The sequence below is a fragment of the Lissotriton helveticus genome, chromosome 1_1, assembly GCF_964261635.1.
Source record: "Lissotriton helveticus chromosome 1_1, aLisHel1.1, whole genome shotgun sequence".
In the NCBI taxonomy this organism is placed as follows: Eukaryota; Metazoa; Chordata; class Amphibia; order Caudata; family Salamandridae; genus Lissotriton; species Lissotriton helveticus.
Window position 1 is genome coordinate 1,843,315,875 of NC_136057.1, and position 25,980 is coordinate 1,843,341,854.

At 47.2% G+C, this 25,980-nt stretch overlaps 1 protein-coding gene across 1 annotated transcript in view; it reads right to left on the bottom strand.

Moving 5' to 3' along the window:
- The window catches only part of NUF2 (NUF2 component of NDC80 kinetochore complex), a 414,966-nt gene extending 395,854 nt beyond the window's left edge, over nt 1-19,112 (bottom strand). The window contains exon 1 of the mRNA XM_078641336.1: nt 19,090-19,112. The gene's annotated coding sequence lies outside the window, so the exon portion shown is untranslated. The remainder of the gene's footprint in view (nt 1-19,089) is intronic.
- Between the last annotated feature and the right edge of the window lie 6,868 nt (nt 19,113-25,980).

The following is a 25,980-nucleotide window of genomic DNA, read 5'->3' on the forward strand; positions in this document are numbered from 1 at the left end:
ATTAGTAAGTCTTCTAATCGTTCATCAGAGTTTTTTTGTTTCACTTGTTACATTTTGGAGGAATGTTTTGCTTTCACTGCACTGTCATATTGCTATGTGCCGCTGTGTCTTTACATATCACCGCTGGTCCTGCTCATTGTGTTTATTGTTTCTCTGGATGTCCGCCACTGTAGTTAGCCCACGACCCACTGCCGGGGTCCTTAGGATTGTGAGTTGGAATGTCAGGGGGGCGCTAGATAAGGTAAAGAGGGGGCTATCCTTCACCAGGCCAAGCGTTACCGGGCTGATGTTCTTAGGTTGCAGGAGACACATTTATTGGGGACCAAGGCCCTTTGCTTACAGAGATATGGGTCCCAGGTTTTCCACTCCGGGTTCACAAGGGGTTCCCGTGGCGTGGCTCTACTCCTCCACCAAAGGGTCCCATATGTCCACTCCAGGACGTGGGCGGATACTCAGGGGAGGTACGTCTTTATCCAATGATCTATTTATGAGGAACGGTTGGTGCTGGGTAGTGTCTATGCCGCTCCCCCTTTGTCCTGTACATTGGCTGAACGCATTATGACTTTGTGGGCGGATGTTCCGGATGGAGTAACAGCTGTGGGTGGTGACTGATATGATGTTATGGATGGGGCTCGAGATAGGTGGCGACGGGGGGAACGCCAGCTGCAGGCCACTCAACTAAATTATCCTCCCTGGTATCGGGTCTGGGCTGGGTGGACTCCTGGCGACTGCAGCATGCGGGGGAGCAGGGTTATACATATTTCTCTGCTATACATGAATCGTTTTCACTGTTGGACTATGTCTTTGTGTCGGCTGCGGTGGCTGGGAGAGTGACTGACGCGGAAATCCTTCCTAGGGGTCTATCGGATCATTCGCCGGTCGCGCTCACGCTACGGTTTGACCCTGCGAGGCCACCATTTTATTGGCGTCTTTCCCCCTGGCATCTGCAAGACAACCAGTATAGGGATCATTTGGAACAGGCTATTGATCAATATTTAGATCTTAATGTGGGTTCAGTGGCGACCGCAGCACCGCTGTGGGAAGCGATGAAGTCTACTATGCGGGGAGTGGACATATCTTATTGCTCCGCGGCGCGGCGGACTAAGAAGGAGTCCTTGGTACGCTCGGAGGCCCACTTGTTGGAATTGGAGCTTGCTGGTAGGGAGGATGGGGGGGCCCTGGTGTGCTGTCAACTGCTAGAGGTGAGAAAAATGCACGCAGATTTATTGCTGGATGAGGCTCTATTGGCATGGCTGGCGTCCCGTAGTAGGATCTATCAATGGGGCGATAAGTCCAGTAAATTGCTCCATCGTCTCTGTCAGGGGGCAGCGAGTTCCCTGGTTCTCCCTGGGCTTTTGGGGCCTTCCGGGAGGGCATTGGGGGATCACTTGGCTATAGCTGAGAGTTTCGCATTATGCTGATTTGTATGCCCAATGGGAGTCCCTGTCACAGGACATGGTTCGCCATTTTATTTTGGATCTCCCGCCCCGGTCTCTCTCAGATGAGGCTCTGGCATAACTGGATCTCCCATTCACGGTGGAGGAATTAGGTACGGCATTAGGGGAACTTAAATTTTGAAATGCTCCGAGGCCCAGCGGATTCCCCTGTGAGTTTTTCAAGAGATATTTTTCGCAACTGGGACCCCATCTCCTTCGGGTGGTGGAGGAAGCACGTCAGATTGGGTGCCTTCGGCGCGACTGGAGACATGCCGTGGTGGTCGTGTTCCAAAAGCTGGGCCGTCCTCCGGACCAACACTCTTCATCCCGCCCTATCTCGCTGCTAAATATTGAGGCCAAGGTTTTGGCCAAGGCCTTGGCCACTCGCCTTCTCTCCCATATCACCTCGCTGGTCCATCCGGACCAAGCGGGCTTTACGCCTCAGCGGGCGACACGGCACAATATCCGGCGGGCGCATATTGCTATAGACATGATACGGAGGTTGGATGTGCCAGCAGGCTCTCTGCTTGGCGGATATGGATAAGGCTTTTGATTCCCTTCGTTGGACGTATCTATTTGCGCTTTTGGATAATTTGAATTGTGACCCACGTTTCTTGACCTACTTAAAACTTCTTCATACTCAAGTCACGGCTTCAGCACAGGTTGCGGGAGCTGTCTCCTTCACCTTTCCTTTTGGACGGGGTGCCTGACAGAGATGCCCGCTGTCACCATTTCTTTTCGCCCTTGCGATGGAGCCTTGGCGGGTTGGGTGCGGATCGACGCACAAGTGGCGGACTTTGAATGTACACAGGGGCTATTGGACCGTATCCCGCTCTACGCAGATGATGTTCTCTTATTTTTGACCGACGTTAATAGGACGGACCCCAGATTGTTGCGTATTATGGAGATATTTGGGGAGACCTCCGATCACTTCCTGAACGCGAGCAAGTCCATGTTTTGGCTACTGGGGAGCAAGGTTGAATTGGGTACCTGGGCTCTGCGGTACGGGTTACCGCAGTTGGCATGAAATATGAGGGGGGTTTTCTGCCCAATTCATCGGGGGACTCCTGTTGCATTGGTTTGGGGGCGGGTGCGTGACGAATTGAAAACTTGGTCTCATATGCCCCTTTCTCTTCCAGGTCAGTCGGCCATCTTTAAAATGATCTCATTGCCGCGATTTCTCTATCAACTACAGAATCATCCATTTCCAGTTAGGCCCTCTTGGTTCCGCCAGGTTAACATGGTCCTGGGTGTTAGACCTAGGAAACCTAGACTACATAGGGTAGCCTGGCACAGAGCGGGGAGTCGCTAAAACCCCCAAGGCTGGCGTGTAATGCTTAACAACCACTCCAAGTAACTCAATGACTCAACACTAAAATAAAGACTCCACACCAGTTCTTAGAAAAATACGGTTCGTACTTTATAAAAATTGCATCTGGTTTCTTTGTGGTTCTGAATAATTGCTTCACTTACGTACAACCCCTTACAATTTGGTACAATATGATCACATTTCATATTCTTACATCAGCATCCCGAACATTTCCCTGTCACAATACAAGATAATTTGCCTCTCCCCCTGCCTAATGAGAGTGGAACAATATTTAATGCACAAGAGTTATTCAATTTGAAGCTTCCTTTATGATAGTGGTCAATACATTACCCCAGTCGTGCAGGGACACACACAGGCTAAAAGATCATTAACTCTGTCAGTACTTTTCACAGCTGCACCACTAGAAAAGAATAAGTAGGTTAGAAATTCACTTCCTTTAATCCTACTTAAATTCCCCTCCTTCTAGAATAAAATTTTGACAGCTCTAGTAACACGCTAATGCCTGGTTTGTTCTCTTCTTCATGCCACCCTGAACTCCTACTACAGTCTGGTTCTCTCTTGCCTCTACCAGACTGTTCACTAATTGTGGTTCGTTACTCCCCATGTTTAGCTTTCCCTTCCGTTTATTTGGCAGTTCAATAGTTACTCAGTTCCATTGTGAAGGTTGTTTATTCGTATGTCATTAGGCACTTTAAAGTCATCAATGGTCTGGAAAATGAGCTCTGGCCACGTCTGACACCCTCCAAAGTTTGGCTTCCCTTGGTGCTGCCTCCGCCCTCTGCCCGCACAAGACCCAGCTTACTTTAACTCTGCTGAAGTCTCGATCTGCCGCTGCACTGGGGAAGCGGTTGGGAGTGGTCTGGGTTCCCCGTCGCCGGCTCGCTCGGATCAGCTGTCTTCTCCCTCGATGCTGAGGAGGCGCGGCACAGCGCCCGCTGCTCTCACCTCAGCCGCAGGGATCACCACAGGAAGTCCCGCCTTTGCCCGGCCTCTTTCGACGTAGACCCGCCTTCTTCCCTGTCGCTGACGATACCTCCGGACGGACGCTCCTCCTCTCACCCGGCCTCTTCCAACGCTGGTCCGTCTCCTCTCACGACGTCACCGCGGAACAGCTGGGCCTCGGCTCCAACAATGCCGCTTCAGGGACGACAAAGTGCGATGGCCAACTTCTGTCAGGTTAGCTGCCGCAGTCTCCGCCGCTCTTCCCACAGTGAGTTGGTCTCACCAGGCTGCGCTCACAGCTCGCTTGGTCCTTTCTCCTGCAGCGCCACCAATGGGATAGAACGAGTTTACTTTTGGTCGGGGGGGTTCCTGAGGTGTACTAACTCCCCCGCTGCTCTCTGGTTTCACACCGTTAGGTTCTTCAGTGCTTCTAAGGTGCTAAAATAGATTTCTGGTGCACAAGTGAATCTCTGCCTCAGTGGGGTTTGGTCAGCTCAAGAGTGGTCACATCTAAGCAGGTTCACAGCCGGCCCACGGGTCGATCTTGTCCCCACCAGTGCACAGCCCTCCTCCTGTAGTTGCCTCCCTCCTCACTGGTCACTTCTGTTGTTACACAAAATGGCCGCTCTGTCACCGGCCTTTTATAAGCTAGCCTCTGACCATCAGAACCTACTAGGAGGTTCCAGAACTTTCCCCATGAAGTCCAATGGGGTAACCTCACGCGGTGACAGTTGTGACAGTTACTGGGCACCATTTTAGGCGGCCCTAGATTTTCAAGAGGCTGACTAGGCCTCAGAGGTAAGAAAAGAAAAACATCATAGCCAAGGAACACCCAGCCCCCTGTCAACATTGAAAAAGAATCCTGGTAGACCCAAGAAAAGAAGGAAACACCAGGAAGCCAAGGGGGACAAAAATAAATAATAATTGGTAGGACACTCCCAGAGGCAGACAGGTCTAACAGGCGTCCCCCCCAGCTGAAAGTGGGGAGAACTACCCAACCCCTTGGGAGTTCTCTTCACTAAGGCGGAAATACCTAGAGAGACCGTCTGCGTTGGCGTGGTCCACTCCAGGCCGATGTTCCACCCGGAAGTCCATTCCCTGTAGGGAGATAGACCATCTCAACAACTTGGGATTTTCCCCCTTCATTTGCATCAGCCAACGAAGGGGTCGGTGGTCGGTCTGTACCAGGAAGTGCGAGCCAAACAGGTATGGTCGCAGCTTCTTCAGTGCCCAGACCACCGCAAAGGCTTCCCTTTCAATTGCACTCCACTTCTGTTCCCTAGGGAGTAGTCTCCTGGATAGGAAGACCACGGGTTGATCCAAGCCCTCATCATTTAGTTGCGATAACACTGCCCCAATGCCATGTTCTGATGCATCTGTTTGGACAATGAACTCTCTGGAAAAATCAGGTGCCCTAAGTATTGGAGCAGTACACAATGCTTGTTTCAAAGTCACAAAGGCTCGCTGACAAGCCTCCGTCCAGACTACCCGTCGGGATTGTTTCTTAGAAGTAAGTTCAGTGAGGGGGGCCACAATGGTGCCATACCCCTTCACGAAGCGACGGTAGTATCCAGTGAGGCCCAGGAAGGCTCGGACCTCAGTTTGAGTCTTGGGGGGCTCCCAGGCCATGATAGCCTCGATCTTTGCCTGGAGGGGCTGCACTGTTCCCCTGCCCACCAAGTGGCCTAGGTACACCACCGACCCCTGCCCAATCTGACACTTGCTGGCCTTGATTGTCAAGCCAGCCTGCTTCAGGGCCTGGGGAACAGCTTGCAAATGTTGCAAATGGTCCTCCCAACTGCTACTGAATACAGCAATGTCATCCAGATAAGCAGCAGAGAAAGCCTCCATTCCAGAGAGGACCTCGTTCACCAGTCGCTGAAACGTGGCAGGAGCGTTCTTGAGCCCAAAGGGCATCACACAGAACTGGTAGTGACCCTCAGGCGTGGAGAAGGCTGACCTTTCCTTTGCTCCATCAGTAAGGGAAATCTGCCAGTACCCTGAAGTAAGGTCAAAGGTACTCAAGTATTGGGCAGCTCCCAGCCGGTCAATGAGTTCATCCGCCCTTGGGATCGGATGAGCATCAGTCTTTGTTACTGAATTCAGTCCTCGGTAATCCACACAGAATCTCAATTCGGGTGTGGCGCCCGGCGGGGCAGCTTTTGGTACCAAAACCACCGGACTGGACCAAGGGCTACTGGAAGGTTCGATCACTCCTAGCTCCAGCATCTTAGCGACTTCGCCATGGATGCTGGCCTTCACCTTGTCTGACAGCCGGTAGATCTTAGACTTCACAGGTGGGCTGTCTCCTGTGTCCACATCATGGGTACACACGTGGGTTCTTCCCGGGACAAGGGAGAACAGTGAGGAAAATTGCTCCAGGATCTGGCGGCAATCTCTCTGCTGTTCAGGAGTCAGGGATGGTGAGAGAATTACTCCCTCCACCGACCCATCCTTTTCTTGAGACGAGAAAAGATCAGGGAGAGGCTCGCTTTCCTCTTCCTCTGCTCCATCGGTCACCATCATTAAGACGACCTCGGGCCTCTCATGGTGTGGTTTGAGGCGATTGGCATGAAGCACCCGGTGGGGTTGTCTCGGGGTCTTAAGGTCCACCAAGTAAGTGGCCTTACCCTTTTTCTCCAATACCTCAAAGGGGCCTGTCCAGCGATCCTGGAGGGCATTTGGCTCTCCAGGTTCCATCACCCACACTTTTTGTCCAGGCTCCAGTTCCACTGGGTGAGCATTGTGGTCATACCACTCTTTCATTATAGCCTGGCTGGCTTCCAAGTTGTCAGAAGCTTGCTTCCACAACTTGGCCATTTGGCTCCGGAAGGCCAGCATGTAGCTCACCACGTCCTGGGGAAGCTTCCTGGGAGTCTTTTCCCATCCGTCCTTCACCAGACTGAGAGGACCCCGTACAGGGTGCCCATACAGAAGTTCGAAGGGGCTGAAGCCCACTCCCTTCTGTGGCACTTCCCTGTAGGAAAACAAGAGACAGGGTAGGAGGACGTCCCATTTCCTCCGCAGGCTCTCAGGCAGACTTCTTATCATGCCTTTCAGGGTTTTATTAAACCTTTCCACAAGACCATTGGTCTGTGGGTGGTAAGGAGTGGTAAACCGGTAGGTGACACCACACTCCTTCCACATAGCCCGCATGTAAGCTGATAGGAAGTTGGTCCCCCTGTCGGACACAACCTCCTTGGGGAAACCCACTCGGGTGAAGATCCCCATCAGGGCCCTTGCCACTGCAGGTGCAGTGATGGTCGTCAGAGGAATTGCCTCTGGGTACCGGGTGGCATGATCCACCAGTACCAGGATGAACCTGTGACCAGCTGAAGTTGGTGGATCCAATGGCCCTACAATGTCGATGCCCACCCTTTCAAAGGGGGTGCTAACGACAGGAAATGGTTCCAGGGGAGCTTTCAGCTTCACCCCTGTTTTCCCACTGGCTTGGCAAGTCACACACGTCCGACAGTAGGTATCAGACGCCACTCTCAACCGAGGCCAGTAAAAGTGGGGGACAAGCCGGGTAAAGGTCTTGTCCTGACCCAAGTGACATGCCAAGGGTATCTCATGAGCCAGTTCTAGAAGAAAGGCTCTAAAACATTGAGGGACCACCAAGGCCCGGGATGAACCATGTCCGGGTGCCTTGGGCTCACTGTAGAGGAGTCCATCCTCCCAATAAATCTGGTAGTTCCCTACAACGTTCCCTGCTGCCTGGGCTTTGGCCTGTTGCCGCAGCCCCTCAAGAGTAGGACACTCCTTCTGTGCTTTGCAGAATTCCTCCCTGGAAGGTCCTCCCTCCACATGCCACTCAGCAGGAATGGGTAGGTTCTCCAAGGAAGTAACATTCTCCTCCGTGGACTCCAGATCCACCTCCGCAGGTGGCCTATCTATCTCACGAGGTAGAGATGTTGAGGCAGGTTCCTCCTGCCTACTGTCCTTCTTTTCTCTGGCAGCGGGCTGGGCCATTGTTCCAGGCTCCAGCGTAAGCGAACTCCCCCTCCGGGTAGTCGCGGACCTTGTGCTGATACAGGCCCAGTCAGGTGTACCCAGCATCTCAGAATGAGTCTGGTATTCCACCTCCCTCCAAGCATTGTGCTCCATGTCATTTCCTAACAGGCAATCAACAGGCACGGCAGGGCTTACGGCAACTCGAAGTAAACCTGCAACCCCTCCCCACTCAAAGGAAACCTCAGCCACTGCATAGTGGACCAATCTGCTGTCAGCCATCACAGCGGATGGAGTACATTTGGGATGACCTGCTCTGGAGACACCAGATGACCTCTCACCATAGTCATACTGGCTCCTTGGTCTCTCAGAGCCTCCCCTCTATGGCCATTGATGGTGACCCATTGCTCATACTTGGTAGTATTTGAGGGCAATTGGGTCTTTGGAACCATCTCCTTATCTCCCAGGGACACTAAAGTGACACCCGCCCGCTCCCCTCCCTTACCCAGAGGCATCTCCTCCCCGAGCACTACACTAGTTATTCTCGGGGCTTTTCCTCCAGTGGGAGGGGGTGGTCTTTTTGGGCACCTCACGTCTCCTTTATAGTGTCCCACACCACCACACTCGAAGCAATGGACAACCCTTGGCTGCTGGCTTTGGCCAGGATTAGGGTTTCGGGGTGGGTTAGCCTTAGGGATGAATCCTCTGCCCCTTCCTTGAGAAGTATTTTGTGGACCTTTTGAGAACTCCCTCTTATTATCTCCCCCCTCTTTCTTCTGGGGGGCGCCCTGTCCAGACTTCTGGGAATCCCCTCCAGTCCCCTTCGAGGACACCCGGGTACTAGCCCAGATGTCTGCCTCCTCAGCAAGCTTCCTGGGGCTGGTCAGCTTACTGTCCACCAGGTGTTGACGCAGCTCGGGAAAACATTTCTCGAGTAGGTGTTCCTTGAGTATGAGGTCATATAAACCTTCATAGTCCCCTACCTCGCTGCCTTTCACCCAACCCTCCAAGGCCTTTTTTGCGTAATCAAGGAAATCCACCCAATTCTGTGTGCCTAGTTTGTGGCTACTCCTAAATTTCTGCCTATACTTCTCGGGAGTTAGTCCAAACTTTCTTATCAGCGCCACTTTCATTGTAGGGTAGTGGGTTTGCTCATCCCGCTCCAGGGCCAACAAGGTATCCCTGCCAGGAGGTGGCATGTACTTATACAGCCCACCCCCCCAGTGGGTTTCCAAGATCCCATGGGCCCTTAAGGAGACCGCATAGGCGGCTAGCCACTTGGCAATATCATCACCTGGGGTGTAGCTAGCAATGACATCCTTTGGTAAGTAGGGTCTGGGTTCTCTGGTGATCTCTTTGTTTTCGCTGCCACCTTTGATTGGATTGGGAGTCCCTATGAGCTGGGCCTTGTGTTCCAGCTCCTTAAGAGTTAGTTCATGAGCTAACCTCCTGTCCTCCCTCTCCATCTCCAACCTAGCTAACTCCCACCTTAACTGTCTCTCCTCCCTCCGGTCAGCTAGTTCAGTTTCGGTTAATCCTCGTGAAGAGACACTGCTACCCTCCCGGGAGGTTACTTTGGGGCTAATTGACATATCCCCCACCCCCAGTGGGCACACACCATCTACCTAGATGACAGTGTTCTTCTCCGACTCGTCCTCCTCAACCGTTCCCTCCGGGTATGCCTCCACCCATGCCCTCAGACTAGTTTGGAGCTCCTCTTTCTTGGCCCCTCGTCTGTAGAACACCCCCCTCCCCTGACAGAAGTCCTTGAGTTGCGCCACAGTATAGGTCTCCAACCCCTCATAATTGGACTCCATCTTAACAGTGGGGTTGTGGATAGCCACTCTGAAGTAGGTAAGGACAGTACCCAAGGATCACCTCCACCCACCACCAGGAAGGAATTTGGAAAAAGCAAAATTCTAATTAGGGAGTCCGCTTGGAGAAAACTCCAGGTGTAGGCCCGTGGTAAGCACTGCGTTACTAATAAGTGGTTGTAAGCACAAACCCGTATCCCGCCACTGCACACCAATTATGTTAGACCTAGGAAACCTAGACTACATAGGGTAGCCTGGCACAGAGCGGGGAGTCGCTAAAACCCCCAAGGCTGGCGTGTAATGCTTAACAACCACTCCAAGTAACTCAATGACTCAACACTAAAATAAAGACTCCACACCAGTTCTTAGAAAAATACGGTTCGTACTTTATAAAAATTGCATCTGGTTTCTTTGTGGTTCTGAATAATTGCTTCACTTAAGTACAACCCCTTACAATTTGGTACAATATGATCACATTTCATATTCTTACATCAGCATCCCGAACATTTCCCTGTCATAATACAAGATAATTTGCCTCTCCCCCTGCCTAATAAGAGTGGAACAATATTTAATGCACAAGAGTTATTCAATTTGAAGCTTCCTTTACGATAGTGGTCAATACATTACCCCAGTCGTGCAGGGACACACACAGGCTAAAAGATCATTAACTCTGTCAGTACTTTTCACAGCTGCACCACTAGAAAAGAATAAGTAGGTTAGAAATTCACTTCCTTTAATCCTACTTAAATTCCCCTCCTTCTAGAATAACATTTTGACAGCTCTAGTAACACGCTAATGCCTGGTTTGTTCTCTTCTTCATGCCACCCTGAACTCCTACTACAGTCTGGTTCTCTCTTGACTCTACCAGACTGTTCACTAATTGTGGTTTGTTACTCCCCACGTTTAGCTTTCCCTTCCGTTTATTTGGAAGTTCAATAGTTACTCAGTTCCATTGTGAAGGTTGTTTATTCGTATGTCATTAGGCACTTTAAAGTCATCAATGGTCTGGAAAAGGAGCTCTGGCCACGTCTGACCCCCTCCAAAGTTTGGCTTCCCTTGGTGCTGCCTCCGCCCTCTGCCCGCACAAGACCCAGCTTACTTTAACTCTGCTGAAGTCTCGATCTGCCGCTGCACTGGGGAAGCGGTTGGGAGTGGTCTGGGTTCCCCGTCGCCGGCTCGCTCGGATCAGCTGTCTTCTCCCTCGATGCTGAGGAGGCGTGGCACAGCGCCGGCTGCTCTCACCTCAGCCGCGGGGATCACCACAGGAAGTCCCGCCTTCGCCGGGCCTCTTTCGACGTAGACCCGCTTTCTTCCCTGTCGCTGACGATACCTCCGGACGGACGCTCCTCCTCTCACCCGGCCTCTTCCAACGCTGGTCCGTCTCCTCTCACGACGTCATCGCGGAACAGCTGGGCCTCGGCTCCAACAATGCCGCTTCAGGGACGACAAAGTGCGATGGCCAACTTCTGTCTGGTTAGCTGCCGCAGTCTCCGCCGCTCTTTCCACAGTGAGTTGGTCTCACCAGGCTGCGCTCACAGCTCGCTTGCTCCTTTCTCCTGCAGCGCCACCAATGGGATAGAACGAGTTTACTTTTGGTCGGGGGGGTTCCTGAGGTGTACTAACTCCCTGGCTGCTCTCTGGTTTCACACCGTTAGGTTCTTCAGTGCTTCTAAGGTGCTAAAATAGATTTCTGGTGCACAAGTGAATCTCTGCCTCAGTGGGGTTTGGTCAGCTCAAGAGTGGTCACATCTAAGCAGGTTCACAGCCGGCCCACGGGTCGATCTTGTCCCCACCAGTGCACAGCCCTCCTCCTGTAGTTGCCTCCCTCCTCACTGGTCACTTCTGTTGTTACATAAAATGGCCGCTCTGTCACCGGCCTTTTATAAGCTAGCCTCTGACCATCAGAACCTACTAGGAGGTTCCAGAACTTTCCCCATGAAGTCCAATGGGGTGACCTCACGCGGTGACAGTTGTGACAGTTACTGGGCACCATTTTAGGCGGCCCTAGATTTTCAAGAGGCTGACTAGGCCTCAGAGGTAAGAAAAGAAAAACATCATAGCCAAGGAACACCCAGCCCCCTGTCAACATTGAAAAAGAATCCTGGTAGACCCAAGAAAAGAAGGAAACACCAGGAAGCCAAGGGGGACAAAAATAAATAATAATTGGTAGGACACTCCCAGAGGCAGACAGGTCTAACACTGGGTTAGCTTCTTTGGGCAGGGAGGGCTTTCAGAGTCGAGTTACAGACTTTGTTTCAGTCCACGTACTGAGGTGGGCTGGCTACCTCGGACGTCCAGTCCTATTACGTGTCCTCGCAACTCCTAATATTGAACAAATGGTGGTATGGGGATCGCTCTGATCCTGCATGTGCAGTGGAGCGGGGCTGGATGGGTTCCTATTCTTTACACACGGTCTTATACTAGGCTTCTATCCGCAACACACAGCCGACCGCTACAAAAGTAGTTTTCCAGGTGTGGAGGCAGGCCCTGCGCAAGATGGGGTGGTGGGGTAGGCTGACAAGGGAGACTCCCCTTTGGTCCAATGATAGATTGCCACAACTTGCAGGCTTCTTGGGTTTCCAAGACTGGGATAATATTGGGATCTACCTTAGGGGACGTTATGTGTGGCACGGTTTTAAAATCTTTCCAGGATCTCCAGCACGACCATCAGATGCCGAAAACACAATTTTTCAAATACTTGCAGTCTAGACATGATATACTTCCCAGCATAGCAGAATTGGAGTCTCTTCCAGAGTTCAGTCCTGTTGAAGTTAAAGTATTTATGGGTGACCTCCAAGACCATAAAATCTCCAAGATATATCAAACCTTGGTGACGAATTGACCTACTACGTTAGATAAACTTAGGGAGAGGTGGGAGGAAGACCTCGGCCCCCTGGATAAGGAGCACTGGACGGAGGCACTTGCGTCCCCTAGAGGAGCGGTGATAGCCATGCGCCTTCGGTTGATCCAATTTAATTATCTTCACGTGTATATTATACTCGTGTTAGGCTGTGGAGGGCGGATTTGATAGAGTCCCCAGTATGCCTACGTTGTAGCTCGGCGGATGGTGCTCTGCTTCATACAATCGGGCAAAAGGTTCTGGCGGGGGGTTTTGGCCTGCCTTGCTGAGGTCCTGGGATGGGAGCTCCCTTACTCTCAGAAATTGGTACTATTACATATAATGGGTCGGGTGCGGGAAAATATTTATAAGCGTCATCTGATGCTCTTGGGCTTTACGCTGGCTAAACTGGACATTTCCCGTAAGTGGAAGGCAGGGGCCCCACCCCTGCTTTCATCATGGAAAAATGGTTTGGATTTTAATATTGGTCTGGAGGTCCCTATTTTTTAGGCAAGAGTGTGCCCATTGAAGCATTTTAAGATCTGGAAGAGGTGGGTGACGTACCGGGGTTTGGACCTGGAGCCCCCTGCCTTGAGGGATGTGGCTGTTGAAGGTTAAATTGGGCAGGAGTTGTGGTCCCTGACCTTTTGGGTCCTGCAGAGGATGTTCCGTATGTGCGGGCGAATTGGTGTTATTCATTGTGTGGTGCAAAGGCAGTGCATGGGGGGGATTTTGTTTCTTTATTGTTTCAGTTCTTGGCGTAATGCACATGTTAAAAGGCAACGCAATATTTCTTGTGTACTATGTGGCAGTATGTCTCTAGGTCACAGAGCTCTGCATTGTATTTGACAATTGACATAATAAAAATTGCTGTTAAAAAAAAGCCGAAAAAATCTTGCTGCCAATAGCGTGAAAAAAGTCATGAAGAAAATACCATGTACCAATAAAGAGATCACATACCGTGAAGAAACCTTGAATCATAAATTCAATCCAATGCTGACTATGAAAAATATATTTTCAGTCAACAAAAAGTTGGTGAAACCATTGATGAATTTGTAGAAAGACTTAACACACTCATCAAACACTGTATGTTCAATTAATTTAATGACGACAAAGCTATACTTCTCAGGGTCATTGATAGATGCTTGTCCGATTCATTCAGACGGTAAATGCTGTAAGAAACTCTGAGTATGAAACAAGTGTTAATGGTTGCTAGAGCTGAAGAGCGTGCCGATCAACAAGCTGCTGACATGGAGGCTGAAGGTGCCCAGAATAAATGAGTCATAAATGTGAAAAGTGAGTCAAAGCAAAATACTGAAGAACACAAGGTGATGTCTACACATAAAAAGAAGTTATGTTTTAGATGTGGGTTTTCGTTTCTACACAAGGACAAATGTTCCGTCACTAGACAGATATATAAGGGCTGTGGGAAGGAAAACAATTTTGTGACTGTGTGCAAAGCAAAGGGAAAAAACAAGTGCGTCACTGCGCAAAGACAAGATGGTGGCCAGAACGTTCCACTCCCAAGGACCCGCTGAGATGTCAGACACGACAAAGCGACAGTGAACTAAGTCGATTGTCATCTAAATCATCGTCAAACAGTTCTTTTATATCAGTTTCAAGTGAAAGAGAAGAAGATGGTTGTGCCATATTGATGTTTTCCTCAGAAATGTGTGCGCATGTTGCACTAGCGGTATGTGAAGAAAAATGTCAGTCAAAAGAAAGTCGACATGCCAAAGCACCAAAGTCATTCAATCATTGTCCAAAAATTACACTGAAACTAAATGGTTCGTCAATACTTTTCATCATCGACAGTGATGCATCGATAAACATTATGCCTTAAGAGAAATATAATGAATTGCATCCCTTACCACAATTTATACTGTCGAAAACCAAAGTATATATGGGCTGCATCGACCCCCTTAATAAGTCAAAGTTCATTTTTAACAGCGATGAAATACAAGAAAATGGAGGTGCAAGCACCCATCCATGTGCTTCAAGGGACAGAGTCAAGTGCCTCTCTACTTAGATTCAGCACAGCTGTTGAAAAGGGACTGATTTCCAAGATCAACAACATGAATGCTCACCACAAAATAGTAAATAATTTCCCTTCATTGCTTCATGGTTTGGAAAAGCTTAAGACAATGAAAGTAAAGTTGCAAATAAGGTTGTCCATTCCGTTGCTCAAAGACATAGACAAATTTCTTTTCATTTACAAAATGCTGTTGAAAAAGAACTTTAATCATTACTTAAGCATGATATCATTGAGCGTTCTACTGGTCTCACACCATGGGTTTCTCCCACTGTGGTTAACGCAAACCTTAGCACACGCCAAATTCGATATCCTGACTAACTATATTTTGGTAATTCGATATTCTGTCCTATCTATATTTTGGAGTCGATATTCTGTCCATTCTATATTTTGGATTCTATAGTTTGGTAGTTTACTGCGGGGGCTATTTAACGCAATACGTGCGGCAAAAGAATTACCCATACTGCACGGGGCATAATGGGTCAACTATGTTTCTACAGAAAACAAGATTTTACTTGGTGCCCGATACGAGCGCATTTAGGATAGACATAGAAGAGTTCCATAGAAACCCCCATTGGGTAGGCCCTCATGCTTAGATTAGGAGGTGGGCAGTCTAGTTATCAAGAGGAGAACTAGTGAAGTAGTACTAGAACAAAGAATAGTTTCCTCTTCTGGGTCTACGACGACAACACTTTCACGGTAGATATGTACACAAGCGTACTCTCTGACAAGTATGTGTAACAGGCCGGTTTTGTAGCCGTTATGGGGCTCAGGGGTGCCCATTAAATATAGTGGGAAACTCATACGAAGATGTTTTAACATATTAACTTGCAGGAGATTACACTGGAAGTTTTAAAAGTGCTGAGTGCTTGACACTCGACTGGATCGAAGTTATTTGGAACACCACCCGTAGTATGGGTAAGATGGTATACATTTCCACACCATTGGAATGTGCACTATAATCATGCAATATGGACTATAGTACTGAGTAATATATGAAATTTGGTTGACAGGGTAACACCACATTGAAATACAATCAAAACACAGTAGAGGACAATAGTATAAGAACAGCCGGGACAGAAGAAGAACCGGCGGTGAGGTAAAAAAAGCTGAACAATATTGGGAAAGAGTGAGAAAGGGGTTATATATTTGATGAGCAAATGTGATCTACAGATCAAATCACCAGGAATGGTTTTGATGCACTCTCCATTACTGGTGGGAGACGAAGACAGAAATTGCGAGCTGACAGGTAATCTCTCTTATTATTTAGAGAGATGTGAGGACAATTTCCGTGTTGATCTCCAGGTTTCACACAAATATTACAGGTGGATTTGAAGGGTTTGAGATGTTGGGCACCACCAAATGGAGCCACTGAGATGGGGTGACATATTTGACTATGTAATAAACATAGGCATCCACCCATATCCCATATGGAAAAGTGTCCTTCCTAAAAGAGTGTGGCTCCTACGTTCTGGGAAGGCACACAGCTTTGTTAAAATACCCCTCACCCACCAAAAGGACCGTTGGTGGCATGCTTCATCATCGGGGTCTTCCCGCCCCCCTGCGGGACGGGGCCTGCTATGACCTACGACTATGCGGGAGGACTGATTTTGACAATAATATGTGCAGTGTAGAAGTGCGAGTGGAATTGTCAGGAGTGACTAAGTGAAGTGAAATTAAAAGATACCTGGCTAGGCGGAAAAAATACTTTAATGTTCCTAAAGCTGGTATTGTTAAAAGTGGGGAATCAGCAGAGATACGCTGCTTTAATGAGCAGTACTTCCTTGGTCAACATGTTTCTAAGCCCTCCCCTGGCTTCTCATCAGGACCTAGAAAGATCCCTTCTGCACTCTAAATAATAATGATAAAAAAGTGTATTCCTTACAAGGTAATCACTATGTGGTGCATATTATGATGCACATGCACTGTATACTGTACCCTAATAGGTATGTTTCCATATTGAATTTTTAATTAGCCAATCTAGTGCCCCACGAGCCTTGTGAACGGGAGAGGAGGAGCACCTGTAGTCAAACACTCTTCAAGGTTGGAAGCTGCGGTGAGGTAGTATCCAGGCGATACCACCCCGGCCGACCATATCCCTTGTACTCACATTCCAGCGCTGCCTCATTATGGGGTGCTCTCTCATTTCACCCAGTGCACGCGTCTCCAGTAATACCCAACAAGAACTCTACAGACACTGGGTAATAGAATGTACGTAATAAGTCTTAAGAAAAGACCTGATATAGAATTCCATTGCCATGAGGCTTAAGGAACAAGCCCAAGCATTTTCTCCTTTATTAGTGGATTTTCTTTTCTTATTGCAAAGACTACAAAAGCCTAAAAAGAAAAATGCTCAGAAACGATGGTTGTCGTTCTTAAAGCCTCATGTTTCTAGGTGTCCCACGGACACCTAGTAACATCCTGTGGTACTGCACCCTTTCCTTAAGACATATATTTAAATTCTGTTGCCCAGATGGAGCAGGCTATGGTAAGGAAGTGAAGGAGTAAGATAGCGCTACACGAGGAAGCAGTGGTATTGGGCAGCACTCGTAGAAGCTGCAGGGGCTGGGCAAGAGAGCACCAGAATAAGGCTTCTCCAAACAAACAGATAAAAAATAAATCCGTAAGGAGACCGTCATTGGCCGGTGCTCCTCTGCCTTGAACGAAAGTGAGCTATCGGCTGCCAGAACGAGTCAGGATGCAGCAAATAAGAGGGACTGTGGAGGGAACCTATGGAAAGCAGCAAGTGGGAATAATGTGGTGGAAGTGATTACAGCAGGTCTTGCAGACAGCACATGTGCGCTGTAGGCTCAACCTAAAAAAGAAGTAACTTCATTATTGAATTGGAATGAAATAGAATTACACAATGTCAAAGCAAAAAACTTATGATCAATCCCGGCTTCCCCACTTGTCCTAATTTTGCAATCCCAGGCAATTGTTTTATTTTACTTTACCTCCCTTTTCTTCATTTCACATGTAAGAGCACCTTGAAATATATGTGTTCATGATAGGAACAGTACAAAACCTTCTATTGTGTTTGATTTTATAAACTATAATGGTTTCCTTGTATAACAAGAACCCAGGCCACTCAGAGGGTTCAATGTGACAACTGAATTGCCTCTTATTGGCATTCTTGTCAGGATGGGAGGAGGCATGAATGTTTCTACTTTCATTTACGAAAACTATCACTTTTTAAATATACTTCTCAACGCACTGATATAATCTGATGTACTGAAGGTGAAGTGCTTCTGTGTTTTATTGAACGTTTTGAATTTTGAAGAGACTTTTTTCAATTTTATACGTTTGTTGCAAGATGTCTTAACAAAGAATGTGTTCCTAAAGTTAAGTGATGCAGGATAGCTTTCTCTTGCTTCTTTTCTTTTTCGTCAGTTATTTTGTAATTACACAGTTGCCCCTTTATTTAATATCTTTCTTAAGGTTAGTGCTCTCCTTATTACTGGAATCAAGCTATTCTGGCTGATGAAGGCTGATAGCCAGAAACCGGTCCTAGGATGCTTGATTCCAGTCCAGGGAAGACATGGCTTGGCAGTTCGGGCTGGACTGTTCCCATGAGGCACAGGGTCAAGACTGATTTGCATATGGCCATGTCTGAACTGAGGTGGTGTGGTGAGCAAAATAACGATGGATTAAACCCAGATCTGTGACTGGGGTGAATGTTTTGCCATTGTGCAACATTCCGTCCATCAATTGTTGTTTTTGCATTACTCCTTAGTAAACAGCAGGCCAGTGCGGTCGTACAGCAGGAGGCCGCATGTGAAGGTCAGGAGGGCCGTACTTTAAGTATCACCTCATTAGACAAAAAAGCAATTGAACGAGAACGACATCCAGGTTCACATTTTGCTGCTGTGACAATTCAATTAAATGGTGCAGATGTTTTCTCTTGCCTTGATTTGAATAAAGGTTATCATCAGTTGGAGCTCAAAAAAACTATAGGTACTTTTCAACCTTTTATACACATGTTGGTCTATTTTGATACAAAAGACTATGCTTTGCTGTGTCATCAGCTGCAGAACTTTTCCAAGATGCCTTTCGATGTATCATAGAGCCTGTCATGAATGCGCTTGATTACAGTGATTACATTGGTTTTTAGAGCTACCCAAAGGAGCACGATAAGGCTCACACACAAGTATGTCATTTACTGGATGATGCAGGTTTGACTTTGAATGCAGATAAATGTGAGTTCCATAAGACAGAGTTAAAATTCTTTAGCCGTATCTTTTCTGATGGGGGTATGATACCTGAGCCTGCTAAAGTACAATTGGGAATCACATGGTGAATAGTGCAAGTACCATTCATATGGGTATATAATTTCTTTACATGTGATTTTTTGTTATTCATAAAATACATTGATTAAGCAGAATGTGCATAAACACCTGTGCAATAAACAGTTATGCATAAAGTGCTGTCACTTGTTATTACATGTGTTATGTTTAAACAAGTGTTGTTATCATTGAAAGACTGGTAAAGAAGTGATAACGTTTCATGTGTCAGTTTTAAACAAAGTATTAAAGGGCTTGGTACACCTGTTATATGTAAATAAGCATAACATGTTTCCTTAGTGAGCAACAGCTTTCTTCCACCTGTTTACTCCCAACGGTCAACACCGGTGCTCCTGCACTGTTTAGAGGCACACCCACCACGTGTTAGTTCAACACGTAGCATCTGCTATAGATAGTGACAGCTAACCAACAGTCTTGCCTGGTCTCGTTCTATTCTTCACTCACCTGGAATCCAACATCAGGTCGTCTTCTGGTGGTATCTTCCAGCAGCTTTTCCAGGCTTCTCCAGTCCTCCTTGATGTTCCGGCTCCTCTGGTTCCTATCCTTCGGTCACGTCTCTTCCTGCTCACTCCTTGGCAATGCTCTCTAGCATCTCTCAGCAAACTAGGCTTTTTCTGCTTCTTAGCCTAGAAAAAAAAAAGAAAAAGACTTCAAGTTGAAGGTATTTCTTTGGCCCTCGCACCTTGCGGTGACATTCTTTTATTTATTTATTCATTTATTTTTTTTAAAAACATTTTTATTGTTTTGCAGCAAATAAAAAACACATAACAAGCATGTCAGTATCAAGCTACATCCCCGCTCCTCTCACCCCTCATTCCCCCACTTCCTTCACGGTCTAGTACCCTGGTGCCAAAGTTCAGATGATCAAGCCCTGCATTCCTCCAAGTCCTTTTCAGCATGGTCCCCCGGCCCCATACTCCAATCCCCTTCATGGCAATCAAGTGTGTAAATGGTCGTGCTTCCTTAGAGCCCTCCATCCAGTCCATGATAGTGTCTCCATTTACCCCATACTCTGCGGAATTCCTTCGGGCACCCTCTTGCTTCGTACGTGAACCTTTCAGCCGCCATGTAGAGGTCCATACCCCTCCTCCATTCCCCTAGCTGTGGTATATCTGCCGCCCCCCATTTCCTTGCTATGTCCCTCATGGCCACTACTAGGGCTAATACTAGGAATATCAGCAGTGGGCGGGCCAAGTCAACATCATTGGTCATTCCCAAGAGTATGAGCTTCGGGTCCAACGGAATGTCTGTCCCTAGTACCTCACCCAATTCGTCAGTGACCTCTCTCCAGTAGCTTTAAATGTGCGGGCAGGACCAGATTATGTGTAAGAAATCTCCGCTCTCATGTCCGCATCGGAGGCAGCAGGGGTCGGACACTCTCCCCATTTTATAGAGTCGGACTCTATCAAAGTAAGCCCTGTGCAGGACCTTAAATTGTATTAGGCGGAGACGTGATTTAATTGCCACCTCCCTGGGGTGCATCAGCACCACACCCCAGTCCACGTCATCCATATCCCCTACTTCTTGTTCCCACGTGGCTCGGAGGCCTTCCAGTCTGTTTGGCCTATTATTCATAATAGTTTTATATGTAAGGGATAACGCCTTTTCAGTAATCCTTTCCTGCAGCAGGCGGCCTTCCAGAGGAGCGTATTCAGGGAGCGCCTCTCGTAATATCCCCTCTGCCCGCCATGCATGCCTCAATTGCATGTATTTAAAAAACTGGGAGCGGTGGAGCCCAAATTCTGTCTGCAGTAAGGGAAATTACTTTAGTGCCCCGCTTTTGGTCACATCTCCTAAAGTAGAGATGCCTATGGCGTCCCATCCCTGAAACCCTCTTAACTTGCCGAGTTCCTTCAGCCAGGAGCAGTCCCATAGCGGCGTCTGCTTCGTTGATCTGTGATCCCACTTAATGGCTTTCGTCGCCCTTTTCCACTCCCCCAGTGTGATTTGAGTAGCCAGCAATAGTCTGGCCTGTCCCTTCCCCCCGTAAATGTAGTGAAGACATGTTTGCGTGCCCATAATGTGCCTTTCCAGTGCATAAGTGGGGTGCGCGGCAGGCGCGTGTATCCATTCATTAATGGGGGCCAGGTGTCCCGCCCAGTAGTAGGCTTCCAGATCTGGTAGCGAAATCCCCCCATCATATTGATGTCTCTGTAGGGTCGGCAGCGCTACTCTAGGATGCTTTCCCAGCCAGAGGTAGGACCTCAACTCCGCATGAATGTCTCGGAAGACCTTATTTTTTACGGGGAAGTATTCTTTTTGGAATGCGTATAAAAATCTCGGGAGCGAGATCATTTTAAATATAGCTGCCCGTCCGAGAATCGTCAGGGGGAGCGATTGCCATCTGCTAGCGTCAGTTTTGAAATACATATGACACGGTTGATGTTTTGTTCGTATGAAATATCACCGTCTGTCGTGATAAATATCCCTAGGTACAGAAACCCTTCTCCAGTCGTCTGTAGTCTCTCCGGCAGCTGGGGCCATTCGTTCCGTCCTCGGGGTCATAGAGTGTCGACCTGTGCCAATTGATCTGGTACCCAGACTTGGCGCCATAGCGGTCCAGCTCATCAAACAGTGCCGGGATCAGGGTTTCCGGTTGTGTAACGTAAAGCAGAACAACGTCTGTGTACAGGGACAGTTTCTCTTCCTGTACCTCTACCTGTCCGACCCGGAATCCCGTAATCCCTACATTCTGCCTAACCGCGCATGCCATCATCTCAATGGATAAGTGTTGTGGTTACTGTTCTTTAATTACTGTCCCTTTAATGGAACTTTGCTAGCTCTGTCTTCCTGACATTATTGTCAGAATGTTATGTTTTCTCCTGAAGAGTCAGTTGCTGTCTTTCCTGCTTGATGGTTGCATCAATAAAGCTCTTTCTACAACTATACCTGCTTCAGAGCTTTTATCACTGGCGACGAGGGTCAAGGCTTGATTGGGGACAAGCACCTGCAACCATCAACTCCCCTACTCTTCAGATTGGACTTGGATTTGGTTTTTTCTCATTTTTCGTTTTTGGACATTGGACATTGGATTATGCAGGACACTGACCTACTGTCCTGAACCTGCCTTCTAACATTGGGACCTTCAACTTTGGCCTCACTTTCATGCCTTGTTTGGTTTGGATTCTTTAACCTTTTGTCTTTCCTAGCTGCTTTGCTGAACAGCAGTTAGACTCTCTTGTCATTGTGGAGTCTGCTGCACCTCCTTGCCGACTTTTGGTTCAAGAGAAAACTCAAAATCTTAAATTACTCGACTAATATTGCTTAAGGTAATTTCCTCTTCCTGAGGCTTACCGTTACTCTGTTGCTATTTGAAAGACATCGCGGGTGCCATCGCGTGTGACTTCGCGTGCGCCATCGCGTGTCACTCGGTGAGTCCTGTGAGTGCTTCCCTCGCCTGGCAACCAGTTTGTTCCATGCCTTGCGCGAGTGCACCCTACGCGAGTCTTCTCTTCCTGGCAGCTTGATCCGGCAGCTTGACTCCTGACCCGGACGTCTAACGTCTGACGTCCTACGCGTGACGACATCACGCAGCGGCCATTTTGGATTTTCCCTGTCAACCGCGCTGATATGCACGGCAGTGCATATTGTTTACCTTCACAACAGGGTTGACAGCGCCGATGCGCACGGCAGCGCATTTCATTTTAACCCTCAATTATCTACGCTGATATGCACTGCAGCGCATTTCTTCGGAAGGAACCACACTTTTCTTACTTTCTTCGTTGATGTGCACAACAGCACGTTTCTTCAACAACAATCTACTATTTGGTGATGTTTTGTTTCTTTCAGCTACTATTGTGGTTTTGACTGCTTTCACCAAAGTTTTGGACAAACATTACTAATTTTACAATAGCTTATTGGTATTTACAATTTTCGCTTTGAAAACTTGCCAAAATTGTCACATTTGTTTACTTACATTCTTTCATTTTAATAGGTTTGTTTTTACAATGGCTACTATGTCTAGCATGTCACAGCCACCTCCATTCCTTTCAGAGGAGGGTGAACCCATTCTCCCTTGGAAGAGATGGAGGAATTTGTTTGACTCGTATTTAGTTGCTATTGGGGGAGAGAAGTTTTCAGCTTTCAGAAAACAAGCTATCTTATTGCACAATTTGGGTGTTGAGGGTAGACACACATATGATAGTATGGACACTATACCTATAGGCGGAGCTGATGGTGAACCTGCGGATGTTTTCGAAATGTCTATGACTATGTTGGAACAGTATTTTGGCCCAAGGATTAACGTTGTTTTAGAGCGACATAGATTTTTTACTCGAGTTCAAGGCGCTCGTGAGCGTGTAGGAACCTATGTTGCTGCCTTAAAAACTCTTTCAAGCACTTGTGATTTTGGTGATCTTTCAGAATCTCTTGTCAGAGATCAACTTGTTCGATGCACAAACAGTTCTAGAGTGCAAGAAAAATTATTGGCAAGAAATCCTACATTAAAAGATGCAGTAGATATTGTAGAAGGTATGGAGAACACTTCTACATGGGTCAAAGAAATAAGAAAAAATAAAGAGGATGAGAGTCAAACTGTTAGCGATCATAAGAAGAAAACTCCCGACTCTGTGCATACGTTAGGAGAGGATGATTTCTCTGAATGTCAGGATGTTGCCAAAGTTAGTGCTGGACCTAAGGGTAAATCTTTTCAAAAGAATCCATCTTTGCAGAAAAGTTTTTCTGAAACACGCCCTTCTTCTTCTAGGGAATCCACTAACTCTAAGGAACAAGATTCTCGTCAACAACGTTCCTTCACTAGCCAAAAAATGCGTTGCTTTAGGTGTGGAAGTTTCTTTCACACTTCCAATTTTCCTCAATGTTTTGCTAAAGACAGCATTTGTAATAATTGTGGTATCAAGGGACACTATGCACGTGTGTGCAGGTCTGGTAAAAAGAAAGAGGGCAACGAACCGAGTTCTGATATTATACGTACAGTTGTGGTTTCTAGTGTTAGCGAAGGTATGGTTGATGTTGAACACATATTTATGCCATTTTGTGATATTGCCATTGACAAGTTCGTGTTCAAACTTATGGCTGACTCAGGTTCTCCTTTCACCTTAATCGGGAACAAAATTTGGGATGAGGAGGTTGGGTTAGGGAATGTTAAACTTTTACCTTCTAATATCTCTCCTTTGAGTTACAACAAGTCAAGGATAGAGGTACTGGGTTATACTGTAGCTAACATTTCTTTCAGAGGAAGATGCATCTCTGGTAAGGTGTATGTTGCTGTCAGAGGTGATAATCTTCTGGGATGGCGACATCAGCATGATTTAGGGATTATCCTTGATCCAGGAGCAAAGGATCCAAAAAATCAAGTTATGTTGAAGGAAGATTTTCTTGCTGCACACTTTCATGTTGCCACTTCTCCTCTGGTAGATTATGTGTCTAGTTCTGAGACATACTTTGCTGATTATCCAAAAGTCTTTGCAGATACCTTGGGATGTTTAAAAGGTTTTGAGCATAGAATTATTCTCAAGAAATCTGCCAGGCCATGTGTGCACAAGGTGAGAAAGGTACCCAACATGATGCTTGAACCACTTAAGTGTGAGATTGAGAGATTATTGAATTTAGGAGTGATCGAAGAAATAGAATCTTCGGAAGGGTTGAGTCCAGTGGTTCTAGCACCCAAGGATGGTGGGAAGTCAATTAGGATGTGTGTGGATTTACGCGGATTGAATGAATGGATCTGGGTGGATCGACAACCATTACCCAATATAGCTGAGAGCATTAGTACCTTGAAGGGTGCGAAGGTGTTTAGTGTACTTGATCTCTCTTCAGCTTACCATCAAGTTGTATTACATAAAGAGTGCAGGCATCTTACATCTTTTGTCACGCCATTGGGTGCTTACCAATTTTTACGAATGCCCTTTGGTTTAGCTTCAGCTGCTGCGTGTTTTCAGAGAGTAATGAAGATGGTCTTAGGTTGTCTTTCAAATGTCATGTTCTTTCAGGACGATATTTTGCTGTATGGAGTGGATGAGGGTGAACATGACAAAGTATTAAGGTCGGTTTTGAGCAAGTTAGGAGAGAGTGGACTTACTGTAAAAAAGGAAAAGTGTCGCATTGGTTTAAAGTCGGTTACATATTTGGGACATGTCATTTCTGGGAATGGGATTCAGCCTAAACTGGAGTTAGCTGAGAGCATTGTTGGAGCACCGACTCCTGTGGACAAAGATCAGGTCAAGTCATTTTTAGGAATGGCAGAATTTTATTCGAAGTTTGTCAAAGGTTTTGCCAGTCTTGTCGAACCTATTAGATCTCTTTTAAAGAAAGGTGTGCATTTTTCTTGGTCTGCTGATTGTGAGAGGGCGTTTGAGTTGGTAAAGAAAGAGATTGGTAAAATGCCTACTTTGGGTCATTTTGACTCGAAGCTCAAAACTATTCTCACAACTGACGCCAGTCTTAAGGGTTTGGGTGCTGTGCTTTCACAAGTGGTGAATGGTGAAGAGGTTGTCGTAGCTTTCGCTTCAAGGGCCTTGAGAGAGGCTGAGCTTAATTATTCTTGTATCGAGAGAGAAGCGTTAGCGGTGTTTTGGTCAGTGCTCCACTTTAAATTTTATTTGTGGGGAATTCCTTTTGTAGTGAAATCCGATCATCGTCCTTTGGTACAAATCTTTTCATGTCATCAAAGTGATCATATGACGCCTAGGTTGAAAAGATGGAGTGAGGGATTGCAAGAATTCAACTTTAAAGTACAGTACATTCCTGGATTGAACAATAAACCTGCTGATTGTCTTTCTCGTCTTCCTATTGAAAGGGATTGTGTCACTGAAGGTGTTTGTGTGAATTGGGTTTTGGAGTCTAGTATTTCCAAGGAGGAGTGGTCACGGAGCGTGGCTGATGACGTTAGTTTTCAACTACTTAAGAGTGTGATTAGAGATGGTTGGCCTAATTATGATGCCCTTGAGGGTGTTTTGAAGCCTTTTTGGTCAGTAAGGGATGATTTAACTTTCATTCAGGACAACTTGATGAGGGGTGACAGAGTGGTACCTCCAGGTATTTTGAGAGAGAGAATCATTAACATAGCTCATGAAGGGCATTTGGGTAGGAATCTCACGAAAGCTCGTACTAGGGAAAGGTACTGGTGGCCCGGTATGGATAGCATGGTGGAGGCTGTGGTCAAGGATTGTCATTTGTGTGCTGTCAATGACAAATCACGCACACCTAGTCAATCTCCTTTGTCACCGATTGAAGTTCCTGTTGCTGTGTGGACTAAATTGGGCCTGGATATTGCGGGTCCGTTTGAACTTATGCCTGCGCATGAAAGATTTGTTGTATTGTTAGTGGATTTTACTTCTAAATGGTTAGTTTCTAAATGCATGAGTGCTGTCAATT